We start from the raw sequence: 15539 nt of genomic DNA, 5'->3' as shown, positions 1-15539 counted from the left end.
GGCTTGGCCTTGGGACATCTTCAAGGTGCATTTTCTAGCTTTCCATTGCAAGGCCTCTTTCCCTGTGGTGTCATGAAAAGAAACAACTTCGTGATTAACAAAAAGTATGTGAATCATTCCTTTTATACAATAGCCCACACATTTATTGAGCTTCAGGCTCTTTCATTTCTCTTGCCAGTACTGAGGAGATGATGTTCTTTATGTAGGAGAGGCTGGCAGAGGGAAACTTGGAGCATGTGTAGTCTGGAAAAGAAATACAGCATAAGATTACCGATGCATACAGGATTTTCTAGCTGTCTAATAAAATAATAACAAATTGAAGCCTTATGCTATGTTTAAGTGCAGGCCACACTGCTAGTGTCAGTCATAAAACACCATCACAGCGTAATTTAGCTACGTTGTGTACTTTGAGCCACGGTCTGCAGTTATCAAGTGTGCACCACAATATTGTAAAGAGCAGAGGCAGAATGAAGATAAACATCTCAGTACTGGCACCAAGCTCTTTGGCATGCACAAAGAACAGGTCAGTGTGTTAGCAGCTATTCATTGGAATTTTATATAATTCATTTGCACGTACAGGTAATCCTCTATAACGAAGCCAGTAAAACCAGCACTTTACTTCGTTGTATAAAAATTTCGTTGAATGAAAATTTGACCTTTTATAAATTCATTTATCCTCACAGCAAATTTCTCTTACCCAAAAGGGTGCGTAAACCTTATCAAATTATCGGGCAATCAGAAAAAATGAATTTCAATGACAAAAACAGTTGAAGCTTCACCCAAAAGTGGAAGCAATGATAGCAACACTAAAGTATCACAGCTTATGAAGGCTAATAAGCGTTGACATACAGCCTTGTTGCTAAGACACACTTATGTGTTCCCGAAATGGTCCGGACAAATTTTGTAGGCACGTGGGGCACAGCTACAGTAAAACATTCGCACAACAATCTGTGTAAAGCATCTTACATTAGAGGGACCCCGAAATGATTTTGATGATTCTGTACAAACATACTGAGCCATTAGAGGATAGGTCCTTCTGATCATTATGTGACACATGTAAGTGCTCCGGTTAAAGCACATAATTTATTATAAGATTTCAAAAATTTACATTGCTGCCGATCACAGCACACCACTCGGCTGAATTTTCAGCCGCAGCTAACCATTTGATGTAAACTGTCCTAATGATGCTGGTAGGGCAAGCTATCCGACTGGCCGCCCAGCGCGCTTCATCAATAATTTTTTTAACTTTATGGTGAACCAATGTTGTTCTTAATAGTTGGAATGTTAGTTAATTTGTTTCTATAAAAAGAAAGTAACAGAAAGAGAATGCACAAGAAAAATTTGTCACTACACTTCTGGCGCACAGCAAGTGTCGTCTGCTTGTGTTGCAACGTGCTCCATTTTTACGAGAGCTCCGCAGTCATTGTCGGTCTCAGTCCTTTCGCAAGAAACACGATTCGCCTTTGTTACGTTGAAGGCTGAAAACGTAGTAACTGGCAATGTCAAGCTGCGACACCATGTCCCTCTGCAAGGCAGCAGACGAGCGAAGTGGCTGCAGTGCATCGGACTGTCGATATCGAATCGGCGCCAGGATTTGCACGTTTGCAGCCGTCACTTTACACCGGAGGATTACTAAAAACCACAATAGTGTTTCGCGAGTCCGGTATTTGTGTAAATGCAAGCACAAGGAGACAGGGCCTGGCCGTTTGACTGTGCCGTTTCACAGGATGAGCAGAAGCGCAAACTGCACAGCGCAGCCACCTGATGGCACAGAGCTTGACCAAAAACAGTAACAGTAACAAAGTGTATTCTTCCTTGCTGCTGGTGTAAATATTTTGCACGAGCGTAATCGTTAACATGCTTTTGTAAATGCTTAAATTGTTTTACGCCGAGACAGAGCAATATTAGCTCGTTGTTTGGCTCGTTAAGCTCTGCACCAACATGTGGCTAGACCGTGCAGACCAATCAGTCCGCTCAGCTGTGGTTACCGGAATGCCAGACACATTCGGCGTTGCAACAGACTGCTCAGAATGCACTCTGCTTCGATAGCTCTCGCTTGGGGTCGACTGCCAAGCAACTGGTGGAGAGGTTGGAGAGGCTTCGCGCACTCGGTCCTAGAGAACTGGAAGTAGACGGCACGACGTGCCGTCCTGACGGAGAGCCAGTGAAGGCGGAGCTTAGCCCTGATCACTTGGCAAACGAGTTGAGGAGAAAACGCATGGCTACGGAGGAGGGTAACTTGTAATCGTCAGTGGCTCTCTTAATACGCAAGGCTTCACACAAATTGTGGTGTGAATGATTAACTTTAGTTGTATCCTACGCGTCTACAAAATTTGTCTGAACTGTTTCAGGGGCCCTTTAAGAGAACTTTAGCCAATTAAAGTTACCCACCTCCATAGCCATGCTTTTTCTCCAACTCATTCGCCAGGCTAAGCTCCGCCTTCACTGGCTCTGCATCGTGATGGGACATCCTGTCATCTCCTTTTAGTTGTCTTGAGCCAGCGCACCAAGCCTCTCAAACTTCTCCGCCAGCTGACTGGCAGTCGATCCCAAGCGAGCTGTCGAAGCAGCATGTGTTGCGAGCATTCTGTCGCAATGCCAAGCGTGTTTGGTTTTCTGTTAACCACAGGCAAGATTTGGAGATTTTGATGGATAGGTGGAGGCGTACACTAAATCCTCTCCATGCTACTATTGCTGTGACAAGGAGCTTTTAGCCTAGACGTCCGTGAGTGGCCTGATCGCTCTGTACAGTCCAGCTACCTGGTGGTGCCGAGCTTGACCAGTCAAACTAAAAGCTAATATTGCTGTGCTGGCGCATATCTCTTGCTAAGTAACGCACGAGGAGATGCGAATTTTTAAAATAATGTTCCAAGACTGGAATTTGGAGTTGTACCACTAGGACTGACGTACATACCAATCACAGCTCGGATACGAATAGGGTCCAAGGCCTCCTTCAATGGCTGGTTTAAGTGCACGTTGCTCTTCTCACCCAGGAGCGGTTCGTCCCGTAGCTCCTCAGGGGTGAATACATTCCACAAAAAGCCCTGGCAAATTTGCCAAGGCCACTTTCGCATGCTCAGCATAGCTTCTCTAGGGTGCCTTGTTCAACACTCACACCGGCCCCAATGTCCACCTGGGAACATGAAAAAAAAATATCATGTGGGAGCTGTATAGCCCATAACCTTTTGCAGAGTAAGATTCAGAATTTGCTGGCAATGACATACCTAACAAAAAATTAAATTATGCTGTTTTACATGCCATAACCACGATCTGATTATGAGGCACACTGTAGTGGGGGACTCCTGAATAATCTGGACCACCTGGGGTTTTTAACGTGCATCTGTATCTAAATACACTGGCGCTTTTCCATTTTGTCTTTATTGAAATGCAGCCGCTGTGGCCGGGATTCAATCCCGCGACCTCATGCTTAGCAGCCCAACACCATAGCCACTAAGCAACCACAGCGGGTGACACATCTAGGAACAAATAGCTAAGTTTAAAGGAGAGAAACAATGCGGTAACCTGCAGCAGTTACTGACATGACTTACAGCAGCAAGTTGTTTTTCATCGACTATCATTTTGCTTTATCATTTCTACACTTAAGTAAAAAAATACAGATAACTTCCTTTATGCTTTATTTGGCTTATTATCTGTTGGTTTCACATGATTGTGTATAACAAAATTGGGCCCCTCAGTTCCCTTTGTCTTTAATTTCATAATGAGGGTCTTGAATCAGGCAGGTTTGATGTCTTCAAATAGCATACAAGAGTTTATTGGTCAGCTGCCTGCTCATAAAGTTCACATATGCGTCACCATTGGCCAAAAGGATGGTCCACATCCAATGGATTGGCATGAATAGAACTGGCTAACACACCCACGGTTACACATAAACAAAATACCCAAGAATCTAGAAGTTGGAACAGTTGCCGCGGTAACGCAATTTGTAGTGAAGAGGTTGTGGGTTCGGCTCCCACTAGAGGCAAGTTTGGTTTTTCTGGCACTTTCATATCCATTCATGATATCTACACACAGCATAAAGGCACAGGAAAAGCTCAAGTGCATACTACTCTCATAAGCACCATAGCCCTCAATATCAGGTGACACTTTTTTGTCATGTAACACCAAAGTGACCTCCATCAAGTGAAATTGTACAAGCTCATGACATTAAAGTTACTGTCTGGTGATGGTGTAAGTTATCAGTGGCTTAAAAGGATTTGAACGCAAGCTCACTGTTATGAATTCATCGAAGAAAACACGGATGAGAAAGGGAGACAGGACGAGTGCTTTTTGGCAATAGTAAGAACAGGTTCAGACATGGATGCTACACAGCACACATTATATTAGGACTATAAATGACGTTTCTAGCCAGAAACATAAATGCATAATTACAGTGAAGACAGTGACAAGTTTCCTCAGGCATCAACCCTAATGTGTGCTTTCACAGACAAAATTGATATGAAAAATGCAGCCTATCAATGAGAGGTCATCCTGCTTACTACCTTTTTAAATAAACAGCAATTTCTGATGATGCATTGCTATACCAATGTGCATGTTCCTGCCTTTGACTTGAAGAGACTTGGAGCTTGCAGAGAACAAGTTTAAGGATAGTGCGAAAAATTCATTTTTCTGACAGTACCATTTCATGCATTTATGTTAGCTAGCTAAGACAGAAGATATGATAGATATATGCACCTTTGGGCAAGCAACAAAAGTTCCAACTGTTTGTTTGGCTTGATTTACAACCTTGCCAAGTGCAGCTTTAGGTCGTTTTGACTAATTTGGGTGCTTCTGCAAAATAAATTGGTTATGAAATTATGAAAGCAATCACTTATGGTTCTTTAGTATATCACAACAGACAGGTGCTTTTGGATTGCACCACAGTCAAAATGCAGCCACTGAGCCATGGCAGCATGTGAAATGAAACTGGAAGTGGATAAATGCACAAGTTACGCAGAATGAAAAAGCGATCACTCGCCACTTTGTTTATCTCATTGTGCTTCTGCTGTCCTTTTCCAAGTTTTTGTGCTAGCGGATGCATGCACATTTTATTTCTTTTCTCTCGTCCTTTGATCTCTTGTTATATATTGAGCCTGTAGTACTAAACACGAGCGTTACTGTGCCATAAGGGTAACGCAAACTGATTTTATGTTGATTCCTTCAGTACTGGGGTGGTTACGAGCCTCTTCGGTCAAGCAGAGCTGCTAGATTACGTGTATTTAGTAGCATGTCGCTGTCTACTAACGGCCGGCTCATCATCCTTACACAATACTGGGCAGCTCATTCCCACCAACTTACTCGTTTGATATTTACGAGAATCTGCAATTATTATTATTATTTTATTTATTGCATTCTGCCCAATTCTAACTAGACTGGCACAAGTAGTCGGGTAGCAAATACGTCGGTATCAATGCACTGCCCAATGCTGTGTAAGGGCACCAAGCAGGAAATTAGCAGACAGTGACATGCTGGTAAACACAAGTAATCTAGCAGCCCTGCTTGAATGAAGAGGCTCATAACCACCCTAGCAATGAAGCAATTACCTTAAAATCCGTTTAGACTAACCTCTATTTATTGGCACAGGAGCGCTCGTATCCATGCATTCCGTCTTTGGCGCCAAGAGGCTTCCTGAAGTGAGAAGATGTATTGTACATTTTGAGATCGGTGGAATAGCACTTCAATATCCTTTTTTCTCCCTTTAAGCAAAAAATTATTCTAACAAAGCTTTCTCAGTTTAATAACAACACAATGAGCTATCACAAGAGGCAGTGTTTGCATATTTTTTTTCAATTCATTGTTAAATTAGCACACCGTATCAGCTTTTTTGAGTGGTCGTCACATGTGTACACTATTGTACCATATTCCGTCCAAGCATTTTTTTTTCAGCATTGTACAGGTCCTGACCATTTGCCTGATGCAAAATTCAAGCTTTTACTGGAAAAAATCCTAAATACAGGCCATTTTACTGCCTTTCAATGGCCTATAAAAATGTTAGAAATGGCTGATAATCGACGAATGCATTATGGTGTAAAACTTCCTTCTCTTCATTTACCTGAAAAATTTTGTTTTGCTTTCATAGGAAAGGAAGAGTGTTCTTTCCAGCGCCTTTTATGACATAGTTTGGCACTTTGTGACCAAGTTCACATGGTAATAACGGAAGCAAAAACCTTTCCATTGAAAAACATGTTTCATGAAATTAACTTTCTTATTTTGAAGGGTCTTCAACTTTTTCAAAAGCAATGGCAAGTGGTCAAGCACCAAGGTTAGGACAGCTGCTGACTGTATAATGTTGTGGCAACATATGTTTAAAGGCTTTTTACCATAAATGTAATCGTGTTTTTTCTGCCATCCGCTTCATATGTTCCACTTCATCTTTTAATTCCCGATTTTCTTCTTGAAGTGCCTTTACCTGAACAGTACAGGTGCTGCATGGGTTGATATCTGAAATAAAAGAAAGCATCTATTTTTTTAAAAACATACAAGAACAATTGGTTTAGCAGTATCACGCGCACGAAAATTATCTGTGGGCAGTGCATTTTCGCAGACTGTCATCGAAGTTATCAACATAATGCCTTCTTACAAACACGCCTTAATTCAATATTGCCAATGGTAGTTGACAAACTATAAAAGCACCATTAAATCAGGCCTTTGGCAATACCAGTTATTCGGTTGCTTGATTCCCAACTTATTCAAAGATTAAAACTGGACAACCAGTGATCAGTCAGCCTGCATGGTTGTTTGATGAATAATATTCGAATGTTCAGATGTCCCGATATTTTTGTTTACTCCACACCGTTGAACGGTTTCAATGGAAACCTTATTTAAAAATATATAAACACAGACAATGATCCCTTTAGAACAAAAACAGGAACAGCGCAACACAGGGCGAGCGAGTAAAGAGCACAGCACAGAGCGCTGTCCTGTACTCCATGATGTGCTGTCCCTGTCTTTATTCTAAACATGAACCAACCAGCCCCACTGAACACAATGCTAACAATGATCACTTGCGTCATCATCATCAGCCTGGCTACGCCCACTGTGGGGCAAACGCCTCTCCCATACTTCTCCAACTACCCCGGTCATGTGCTAATTGTGGCCATGTTGTCCCTGCGAATTTCTTACTCTCATCCGCCCACCTAACTTTCTGCTGCTCCCTGCTATGCTTCCTTTCTATTTGAATCCAGTCCGTAACCCTTAATGACCATCAGTTATCTTCCCGCCTCATTACATGCCCTGGCCAGGCCCATTTCTTTCTTGATTTCAACTAAGATGTAATTAACTTGTGCTTGTTCCCTCACCCAACTTGCTCTCTTATCCCCCTTAATGTTACACCCATCATTCTTCTTTCCATAGCTCATTGCGTCGTCCTCAATTTAAGGAGAACCCTTTTCATAAGCCTCCAGGTTTCTGTCCCGTAGATGGGTACTGGTAAGACACAGCTGTTACACACTTTTCTCTTGAGGGATAATGGCAACCTGCTGTTCACGATCTGAAAATGCCTGCCAAACGCACCCTAGCCCATTCTTATTCTTCTGATTGTTTCAGTCTCATGATCCGGATCCACGGTCACTGCCTGCCCTAAGTAGATGTATTCCCTTACCACTTCCAGTACCTCGATTCTTATCGTAAACTACTGTTCTCTTCCGAGACTGTTAAGCATTAGTTTTCTGCAGATTAATTTTTAGACCCACCCTTCTGCTTTGCCTGTCCAGGTCAGTGAGCATACATTGCAATTGGTCCCCCGAGTTCCGAAGCAAGGCAATATCATCAGCGATTCGCAAGTTACTAAGCTATTCTCCATTAACTCTTATCCCCAATTCTTATGCTGTGTCAAGTCCTGTACATTTGTGAGCCAATTTTTATTTGTATTTACTTATACAGAAAGAAGTGGCGAGCATGGCCAGTACTTTGTGGCGATGCCTTTTCTCGATGCCAATGCCTTTCAGTGCTTTTCGCATTTATGAGTGGCCTCTTTTAAAGCTCCGCCCGATACACAGCCTCGCTTGACCACTCACTAAAGCGAAGAGCACTGAAAGGCATTGTTATCGGGAAAAGGCATGGAGGAAGGAGAGCGTAGGAGAGGCGCCGGCCAACACAGACGTGTTGGAGGTAGTGTGACGGAAATCGCATGCTGTTTTTCGCAATGCAGCACTGGTAATGGTGCCCCAAATGAAAACCTTGCCATAGCAACCATGCCCCTTAAGCTCTCGCTGCTGTGCTAGGCCTCTGAAAAGTGAAATAAGCTTGTTCGACCCGCGTCTTTCTCGCAGCACATTATGTTTGCAAGACAAGCTGACTTTGAAGCGAGGTGTGTAAGCTTGAAAGATGTTTTGGGTCTGTGAGGGAAAGTGTCAGCAACAGACATACTCAAGTATTTGCGGTGCAGGTCTTTGTCATCTTGAACATGCCCCAGATGGGCACAGGATCGCGTCTGCTTCAATAAACTGATCAAGAAGTTTCACAGGCATTGTTCTGATGCGCATAAGCAGCACACACTTCTGGCAGCTCATAGCAATGCAAGTTCAAAGCTCGTGCCTAACTGTTCTGGCGAGCTGATTGGAGGCACAAAGGGAGATGGCACACCAACATGGCTGCATTTCCGGCTTCAAAAATGTGGGGTGCGAGACCGGGCTAGTTGGTATTCCATGGTGAAGTAACTAGCGCAAGAGTGGACACTAAAAGGCGACAAGGACAGGCGCTTGTCCTTGTCATCTTTTTAGTGTCTCATTGTCTCATGTCCACCCTTGCGCTAGTCACTTCTTCAAAAATGTGACGTCAAGCCCTCCTACTTTGTTTCTTTCCTCCATGGGAAAAGGCATTGCTACAAAAATCGGCCCATGCTTGTCTTGACTAAGTAAGTCTGGTTAAGTACCAACCTAGTTTACATAATGAGCTTATTCGCAACTAGTGATAAATGAGGGTTAGTTATTAAATTTACAAACAACTTTTTTGGTAACAGTGTAATGAACAGCCAGCTATGTCATCTAACCTTTCAATCTCCCTCGTGTACTATATATACAGCTTGTCCCACATAGCTTGAGCCAAAGCTTTAAAAATGAAAGGCACTCCGGACGCAAGTTGAACCAAATTCATAATGTTGGCACGGTTCTAGAGTTACTCAGGCTGTTTTTTTATTTTCCCCTTAACTAACGGATTATTTATGTTTAATTAATCAACTTTTTAAGTATTGGCTGCAGACCCCAAGTGTGAGATGCAAAGTTGTAGAGCATTTACAGAAACCTCTCAATAAATTGTTTCCAACACGGTATATTTCACATGGCCCCTTTTTCCGCGTTCCAAAGAAAGCCCACAACATATGAAAAAATACCACGTGGTGGGGCACTTGTGCACTGTTATTGTGCTGCTCTGATGCGTGCGATGGATGAACAGTGTCGGCTGCAGTGAGACTGGCCCGCAAGAGGGTGTTATGCCTGGTGTAGGTATCCGGGCATGCGGCTGTTATTGCAGGACGGTGCAAATGCATGCTGCTGGCCAAATGTTGCCAAAGCGATAAAGCATCTAAGGCCACAAAAGAGAAAAGATGAAAGCAGCATTTTGATTCTGCTTGAAAGAAGGGAAGGGCGAACTGCGTGGGAATGATGGAAAGCAATTACTGCTGCTGGAATTTTGCCTTTGTACACAAATGACCTTGTAAAAGTTTTCAAATTGAACGATGATGCTAGAACTTTAAACCTTAGGGCTCGAATAACAGTGGATAAGTCGCATGCGGACAAAACTAACTAATGGTAAAAAAACCTTGGCTATATTCAAGGAAGATTACACATGTATTCTTCAGACAACTCTTTCCATACTGGCCCCGTCTGCTCTCCTTCTCGCACTTACTGTCTACCAGACTTTTTTTTTTTAATCTCGCACCCCACGGATGCACATCACTTTGTGGTCGCAGTATCGGGTGGCCGCATCTGGCTTCACACTTGTGCACCGTCACCAGCGTGTCAGTCCCCGAAAGAGTGCGCCCACAGGCTGTTCCAGTTTACCGGATGTAGATCATACCTTATGTACCTCGTCTGAACCAATTCCAGCGAAATGCAATGTTGGGGGCGAGGACTTACGGAGTCGCCATCTGTCAGAAGCTCGTCCCTTGCGTAGTATGAGATCACGCGGCGCGCTCCTCATAGGTTTCGCTTACAGCGCTAAAAAAAAAAAACACCACGTGACGGCCCTCCTCAACATTTATGTAAGTACTCTCACAACGAGGGAAGTTTTTGACTGTCGATATAATAATCTTGGGCAAACTGAAAGCACAGAATTGTTTACAGACGCTATCTCTTTGCCGAATACATATGTACAGTGAGCGCCACTGCACGCGGTCGCCAGGATGGAGTCTCCCTAATTGCGTGAAAGGTAGGCAAATGCTGCGAATAAACTATGCGAAATATGTTCTTATAGTGGGCTGTCTGTGTAACCAAATGGGGCATAACAGAATGAAGCCTCAATGCAGCAATCGGACGGGTTCGCAGCAACCGACTGCACGTCTGCATGCATGTCTGTGAACAATGTTTTGCTTTCGCAGTGAGCGCGTTTTCGCACCGTGCCGTGAGCTTTAGGCTGCAGCATATGAGCATTTTACAGTACAATGGCAATCTTTGTTGCATGGACGCTATCACAACTGTTCAAAAATAATTTTGTGATAGAGATTTCGACACCTACGGTGACTGTGATGTGACATCGCAACGATTAAATCTTCTTTTGTCTTCTGAATTCTTGGACGTTCCAATATTATTTCTCAAGTTGCATCGCACTGTATGCTTATCGGTCTTCTCAGCGTGCGATTTCCCTGTGCTTCTTCGTCGTAATCCAGTGCAATAATTCATAACACAATCGTGACCATATGCCATGCCTTTCCGTTCCAGTGAACTTGCCAGTATCTAGCGTCAACAAGTTCATAGACCAAAACCGTCATGACATTAGCTAGGCAGTGGGCGCGGGCAAGCGTCTCGGTGTGCGTTTTCTGCTACTCACCAAACATCGCGCAGTCCTGACACCATAGCAGAAATCTTCCTCGCACCTGTTTGCTGCATACCGGAGTTGTAGGTGATGGCTGCCTGCCACTTCTAAGTTTCGCAAGTCAAGCTTCATGTGGCTCTTTGTTCTGTGACTACGTGTGAATAAGGCTGACACCAGGCTCCACTGCGTACGTCCGGCACAACGGCACCGAGCAGCAGCCTACCATGCTGCACGCTTCCAAAGGCAGCCACTACCTATTAGAGTACTTTCAAATGTTGTCAAGCGGTAAAGCCTCACCACTTAATCAGAACAGTAGCACAGGTGGCACTTAACTTTCATTTTCAGCTCGCTTCGGTGCTTCCAATGCAGCCGATGCGGCCACTGTGTCCACGTGACCTCTCATATGTCATGTCACGCCGATGGTGGCATGAGCTTTTCCAGTGGTGGAGCTCGCCCCCAATATCCAGAGCTCCTCAGGCACACATATCCCTGCGTGTTCTCTACAGCAACGCTATTCAGCTGTGACCAACGTTGAGCAGTGGATATGGCTTACTCCAATGAGGAAAGGGAGGATATGGTTTTGGCTTTAGGTGCGTCAAGTGGACATAGAAGGCGTGCACTTTAGCCATTTCCACACTGGCATCCAGGTAAGTATCTGAGCTCAATGATGATTGCGCATGCATATGAAACGCTGAGACAGACTGGGACTTTTACGAAGAAGCAACATAAATCTTCAATCCTGGACGAGGACATGGAGATAGATACTGTGTCAGTTTTCTTCAGACCCACATGCAAGTGCTCGTAGTGTGGGTGCTGAAGCTGGAGTGCCAAATTCTTCAATGTGAAGAGTACTTAAGAAGAGGCAGCCTCATCCATACCACATGCAGCTGCACCAGATGTTGGAGCCCCGCTATTTCAAAAATCGAAAGCACTTTGCAAACTGGATTATAATCAAGGTGGAAGATTATCTTCCGCCGGGCTTTGCCAACAAAACATTGTCGACTGATGAAGCTACCTTCTCATGTAATGCCCACGTGGACATCCACAACACTCACTATTGGAGCAACGAAAACCCTCACTGGGTTTTGAAGACATTACCAATATCAGCGGTCGGTTAACGTGTAGTGTGGAATTTACGGTGGCACTATCATTGGCCTCCTGTTTTTTAATAACATGCTTACAGGCGAAACATATGAATGACATCCTTGATGGGGCGCCTGAGGATTTTCTTTGCCGAGTTCCATTGGCTAGGATCAAGGATATTTGGTATCAGCATGATGGTGCTCATGCACACGGCAGCAGCAAAGCTGGCAAATGGCTGCATGAATTATTCCCGCAGCAGTGTATTGGACAGCATGGGCTCATTGCTTGGCCAGCATGGTCGCCAGATTTAACTCCCTTGCTTTCTTTCTCTGGGGCTACATCAAGGATCAAGTATACCGGACACCAACTACAACATCAGAGAGCCTGAAAGAAAAAGTAAGACAAGTTTGCAACTCCATCCCTGATACCATGATCAAGAACGGCTTGGAAAATGTGCCTATGAGATGGTGACCTCTTCGAACACGCATTATAATCGAAAGGCACTTTTTGGATTGAAGGTCACTGCAAAATCATTCTGGCCCTAACGCCGCCTCCCCGCCCAACCCCATTACACTCCATCGGCAGGCCGCCAGCTCGTGTCCATTTCAAGAATAAAAAAGAAATAAAGCTATCTTCTTGTTCTCTTTCGTCTCCTTAGATGCTTTATCGCTTCGGCACCGCTCAGCCAGCAGCATGCATTTGTGCCGTCATGCGATAAAAGCCGCACGCCCAGATACCTACACCAGACGTAACGCCCTGTCACGGGCCAGTCTCGCTGCAGCCGACGTCTTCATCCATCGCATGCTTGAGAGCAAGCAACACAATAACAGTGCACCATTGCCCCGTCACATGGTATTTTTTTATATTTCGCAGGCTTTCTTTGGAATGCGGAAGAAAGGAGCACGTGAGATATATCGTGTGAGTGTGTGTCCTTTTTTGGGGGGGACTTCGAGAAAGCATTTGATAACGTTCCTCATGAACGCCCGTTTCTAAAACTTTCATGCGTTAATTCTTTTGCTTTTGAATGGATTTGTGACTTTCTAACTAACCGCCAGCAATTCGTGCGCGCCAATAAACAGTCTTCTGCCTACCTTCCTGTCAGCTTGGGCGTGCCTCAGGGCACGATCCTAGGCCCACTACTATTCCTAATATATATCAATGATTTACCGAGTGATATTTCTTCTAACATCACACTTTTTGCAGACGACTGCATGCTACATATATCGTCCAATTAACAACCTGTCTGACATTCACTCCCTTCGGTCTGACTTTCAACGGATCGAAATCTGGTGCAACGAGTAGCTCATGTCACTAAACACAAATAAAACATCACTACTTTCTTTTCATTGCCAGCAATATTACTCATCACTGAATTATTTGATCTATAACTTCGCAATTTCATGTGTAAGTGCGTACAAGTACGTAGGTGTTCATTTGTCATCACATTTAACACGGTCCTTTCATACAATGCACACTACTAATGAAGCTAACCGCGTTCTTGGTTGTTTACATCGTAACCTTTATCTACCACATCCTTCTGTCCTACTTCTCGCCTATCACACAATCCGACCAAACTGGAATACACATGTACTGTTTGGGACCCTCACCAAAGTAACCCTAATAAAATGCTAAAATCTGTACAGAACCATGCAGCCAGATTCACTTTCTCAGAATGCTCATACCATTCTAGTCTCACCGAACTAAAATCTCGTGCAAACCTTGGAAGTCTTTCAGCATGCCGCAGAATAGCACGTCTGTGCCTATTGTTCAAGTTTTATCACACGTCACCTTGTACTCCTGCCATCAAGTCAGCACCAATCACGAAACAGCTGTATACCCACCATCTGCTCGAACCACTGTGAATCTTTCTTCATTTTTTTTTTGTCAAAACATTGGAAGATTTGAATTACCTTCCCTCTGACGTTGCGCTCCTCTCCAGTAGCACCGACTTCAATACAGTAATAAAAAAAATTGTATATAACACTTAATGCATTTGTAAATAGCCCACCCCTCATGTAAAATCCCTTTACTGGGGCCTTTGCGATATTGTAAATAAATAATTATTACTTCTTTTTCATAAATGCGTGACCATCCACCTGTAGAATACCGGCAGCTCGAAATACGAATGCCTTACAGTGTGAATGCCCCTGAAACGCTTCGGCCTCCGCGGCCCCAACTCACGGGCCGCCCTGCTTCCAGCTTTGATCCTCCCGCACCCCTTGGGTGCCCTGGAGAACCTGCGCCGCTACTTTTGTTATAATATCAAGTGCTCTTCTGAAGCGTTCGTTTGCCGGTTACATGTCCCCTCCGGGAGCAGTGCTTGTAAAAAATCCCCCAATCTCTTGTCGCGACGATAAAAGCGGCCCGCGACTTTTATGCGACACCAGTCAGAACTTTGCTGAAATATCGAGCAGAATGACTGATAAGCGGGCAAGCTGGCACGAATTTGTGGCTAGGCTGTATTACATTGCGCTGCTCGGGCATACGTATGAAAAATGTCAAGGTCTAGCACACAAACTGGTCGCGTCGATCATATTCGGTATGAGATTTTTTTTTTTTCGTGTCTTAGTTATCAATTGATTGTACGTGCAACACGCTACACCGGCAACCTGGACAGCGCATAAACTTTTCTGAGACAGGTTCCGTGTAACGTGCCTTTAGTTGGGATGCATCATGTAACCACGCAAACGACAACGGACGAGGAAAGAAACACACAGGACAGGCGCGGATGTTTCATCGTCCGTTGTCGTTTTCGCGGTTACATGATGCATTCCAATATCGACCACCAACTAGCCCGCCTCTCCCTGTTAAATATGTTACTTTAGTAGGGACAGCCGTCAAAAAACACGAGATGTACTCACCGAAGGCAAGGAGTACTGCCGGGTCCGGTGGCGCTCCTTCTTTCCAAATGATGAGTTGAATACTTCTTTAATTGACCCCTGCTGCGATATGAGACGGAAGGCCACATCCGTGTCGGCCAAAGCATTCACGGGATACACGTCCCACTTGTTATCGTCAACTCACTTCGCAAGGACGTGAGACATCTTACGCTCCAGCTGTCCGAGCAAACAAACGCACGTGCCGAGGCCGGAACATAAAATAAAGAACCAACTTGACGGGAGGCAACTAACAAAAATACGTACGAAATGGCGACGGAAAAATGCAAACACGACGCAAACTATAGTGAACTAGTTCACTATAACGCAAACGAAAGAGATGGTATCAGTGTTTCCTGCTCACTTTTTAGATATGGCTGTGTTTGGCTTAAAATTATTTTTTAACAAACTCATAACAAAAGCTTGAAACAAAAATTTAATAAATGTTTGCGGCCCTGTGAGCCACACACTATTGCCTACTAATATAAAATGCATTTTCCAGACCTACCTCTTGGATACGCTGATCTAACGTTTCACTGTTGAGTCATTGAGCGTCGAGGCAGTTGACCGTCTGGCTTTAGGTTTTCTAGCCTTTAGGTTTTCTAGCCAGCGGGT

General features: G+C 44.2%; 2 long non-coding RNA genes across 2 annotated transcripts in view; both read right to left on the bottom strand.

Moving 5' to 3' along the window:
• LOC135919448 (uncharacterized) overlaps window positions 1-15539 on the bottom strand; it is a 93069-nt gene that overhangs the window by 69304 nt on the left and 8226 nt on the right. The gene's annotated exons all lie outside the window — the stretch shown is intronic.
• Window positions 134-15351, bottom strand: LOC139050063 (uncharacterized). The gene is made up of 4 exons (XR_011508761.1): window positions 14910-15351; window positions 6318-6438; window positions 2915-3133; window positions 134-243 (listed from the first exon to the last, which is right to left on the bottom strand). It is a non-coding gene; the product is annotated as an uncharacterized lncRNA (long non-coding RNA).

Source organism: Dermacentor albipictus, chromosome 9 (genome assembly GCF_038994185.2).
Source record: "Dermacentor albipictus isolate Rhodes 1998 colony chromosome 9, USDA_Dalb.pri_finalv2, whole genome shotgun sequence".
Taxonomy (NCBI): Eukaryota; Metazoa; Arthropoda; class Arachnida; order Ixodida; family Ixodidae; genus Dermacentor; species Dermacentor albipictus.
This window is presented reverse-complemented; position numbering and strand designations above follow the sequence as displayed.